This window comes from Octopus bimaculoides, chromosome 5 (genome assembly GCF_001194135.2).
Source record: "Octopus bimaculoides isolate UCB-OBI-ISO-001 chromosome 5, ASM119413v2, whole genome shotgun sequence".
In the NCBI taxonomy this organism is placed as follows: Eukaryota; Metazoa; Mollusca; class Cephalopoda; order Octopoda; family Octopodidae; genus Octopus; species Octopus bimaculoides.
Window position 1 is genome coordinate 80,023,888 of NC_068985.1, and position 3,348 is coordinate 80,027,235.

A 3,348-nucleotide genomic window follows, 5' to 3' on the forward strand; every position below is an offset into this window, starting at 1 on the left:
CCGCAACTGTCCGACGAACGGAAAACGTGTAACTCTGAGTAACAATTTTGTGATGTTTGTGCAGCTTTAATAAAACGTGTACACACACACACACACACACACACACACACACACACACACACACACATTTGAAAGCGTGTGGCCTAGAGGTCAGAGTTTTGCACTCACAACCGCAAGACTAGTTTCGATTCCCAGAGCGGAGGTGCATTGTGTTCGAGCAGACAACAATTCATTTCACGTTGTTCCAGTTCTCTCAACTGCGCATACATACGTACGACGCCTTGACGGGTTAAATCAAAGAAATCAACCCTAGTACTTTTTTTTTAAAGCCTAGTACTTATTCTATCTGTTCTTTTTGCCAAGCCGCTATTTTACAGAAACGTAAACAAACCAGCTTTGGTGGTTGACAACCAGTGGTGAGAACCAGCATAAGGACACTCACACATAGATACATGCATGTATGTATGTACGTATGTATGTGTGGAGGCGCAACGGCCCAGTGGTTAGGGCAGCGGACTTGCGGTCATAGGATCGCGGTTTCGATTCCCAGACCAGGCGTTGTGAGTGTTTATTGAGCGAAAACACCTAAAGTTCCACGAGGCTCCGGCAGAGGATGGTGGCGAACCCTGCTGTACTCTTCCACCACAACTTTCTTACTTCCTGTTTCTGTTGTGCCTGTAATTCAAAGGGTCAGCCTTGTCACACTGTGTCACACTGAATATCCGCGAGAACTACGTTAAGGGTACACGTGTCTGTGGAGTGCTCAGCCACTTGCACATTAATTTCATGAGCAGGTTGTTCCGTTGATCGGATCAACTGGAACCCTCGATGTCGTAAGCGACGGAGTGCCAACAACAAATGTATGTATGTACACACACACACACACACACACACACACACACACACACACACACACTATAATCTTAATAGAAGCGCAATAATTCAGTTAAGATAGTTTAGGAGTTGTCTCCCTTACTAAAATATTTTAAAATATCAGAAACTTATAAATTACACGTAAAGATGTCTTATGACGTAAGATAATAGGTACATGCGATTAGCGCTCAGCTCAAATTTCTGCCTAAACCATAACTTTAAATGGAACTTAGCATGCAGAGATGTTATAGCTGTCTAAACGAGAATTGCTTATAGGCAGTTTTAATCGGGCTCGTACCTGTGTATAGGATAGACAGGCAAACAACTGGTATCGGGTCAAATTGTGACTTTTATATATTTATATAACACACGGAGAAAAACGAATTCTTTAACGAGTTTAAATCATAAGAGATCAGCAAAAGCTCCATTCATGAATATTCATAATGATCGCGATATATGGCAGTATGCTCCAAGAATATTCATAAGGTAAGTCCGTAGCATTGATGTTAGACAATAGGCTAAGGCAGCCAGCTGGTAGAAACGTTTGAACGCCGGGCAAAATTCTTAACTGCATTTCGTCTGTCTTTATGTTATGAATTTAAGTTCACCCGAGATAGATATTTGCCTTTCATCCTTTCGGGGCCAATAAAAATAAGTACTATTGAGTACTAGGTGGATATAATCGACTTAACCCCTTCCTCGAAATTGCTGGCCTTGTGCCAAAATTTGAAACCGATATTACTCAGTAGGTTACGGTATATCGTGACAGCTAAAACCTAATCTACTTTTATATTTATATTTTCGCAAAGCTTACATTTTTAGATACATTATTAGCTTATGTCACTCCTAAGGCTTAGTTTTCTGTCAGGAACTAAGTTTAACAGCTTAGTATTTAACCAGAAATCTCAGAGCTTACTGCAATGTTTCACAACCTATTTTCCCTCAGGCCCCATAAGAACTTTCCAGAAAAATGTATACCCCACTCGTGGTTAGAAAAAAATCAGCTTTATTTTTTATAATACTTTATCACAATCATTTAATGCAAAAGAATTTACCGGTAACTTTTTTTTTATCAAGTACTGAGTACAAGAAAAAAAAAAACATTATTGACTAAGAATAAAAAAAAAAAATTTCATAGTTGCATGTCCCACTAAAATAAGAAGAAAAATATTGGATCCCACGCCCCACCACAATTTTCCCAGGCCTCACCGGTGGGGTGTATACCCCATGTTGGGAATCATTAATATACAATATTTAACCAGAAACTCTTGAAAAGCTTACAGATATACACATATTTTACTGTATAAAACTCCGTCTATATAGTTGGTGTTTTTGATCCAATAAGCAGCTTGCTAGTTTGGTCAGCTATAGCCTTCAGAAGGGCCAAGTTTGCTTTTATCTAAAACATCATTAACTTTTGAAAAAGTCACACATAACATCAACTTCAGACATGAACGCATTAAGTAATTGGTAAGCTTTGAACTAGTGGTCCCAAACTAAAGTCCCTTTATGTCCCTTGGGGGTCCATAAAAGATTTTGTAGTTAAAATGTATCTACAATAAAATCAGGTATATTTCTACTATACATAAAATATCTTAACGTTTTTTTTTCATACAATTCCTAATAATATTTGATTATAAGAATATAATGGGATTTTTTTAAATATCCGATGGCTATGAGGATCCATTGGAGTAAAGGGAACTACGGGTAAAAATTGGTTGAGAACCTCTGCTTTGAACGATTGGAACTCGCTTTTCGATTTCACTTTCGGCCATTGCGCTTCACCTAAGTAACTCTTATCATTGGTAATATTATGGTATTCAAACAATATCATATTGTATCGTCAACAAACTTATTGCCTTTTGACTAAGCAGGAAATGTTTATTACAGGATTCAGTTTCCTTCACTTATTAATTATATTTTCATTTTTATATCGTAATTGATAAATAATTAAATTGCTGAGTAGAAGTTTCCAATGGAGAAATCATCAGATCAATGAATTTGTAACGGTACAAGCGACAAGCAGAACAAATATCATTAAGGTCTTCGTTCATCGTGCACCGGTAAAATTTCCAGGTCTTTACATTCTGAATTTAAATTTCTCCTAGATCGACTTTACTTTTCTTTCCTTGGGGGTCGATAAATAAAGTACTGGTTGAGTACCGGAGGCGATGGTATTGAATAACTCCCTCCTTTGAAAATTGCTCACATTGTGCCAATATTACAAATATTTATTATATTAATATATCCTGTATTCGATTCCTCATTGGCACCAATTAACTTTTTTGTGTCCCCTCTTGCTACCATATTCATGAGTCTCTGAGTTCAAACCCCACCGAGATCAAATTTACCTTTCATGTTTTCGATGTCGAAAAAACAGTGTTGCGGTTTTAGGTAACTATTTCGACACCAACACATGCGACAATACTGGTATCAATATATATATATATATATATATATATATATATATATATA

General features: G+C 37.1%; 2 protein-coding genes across 2 annotated transcripts in view; one reads left to right on the plus strand and one right to left on the minus strand.

Annotated features, from left to right (window-relative positions):
• LOC106876533 (uncharacterized) overlaps window positions 1-3,348 on the minus strand; it is a 152,231-nt gene that overhangs the window by 72,663 nt on the left and 76,220 nt on the right. The window lies entirely within an intron of this gene.
• LOC106876553 (major egg antigen) overlaps window positions 1,071-3,348 on the plus strand; it is a 224,149-nt gene continuing 221,871 nt past the window's right edge. The window contains exon 1 of the mRNA XM_014925172.2: window positions 1,071-1,359. The gene's annotated coding sequence lies outside the window, so the exon portion shown is untranslated. The remainder of the gene's footprint in view (window positions 1,360-3,348) is intronic.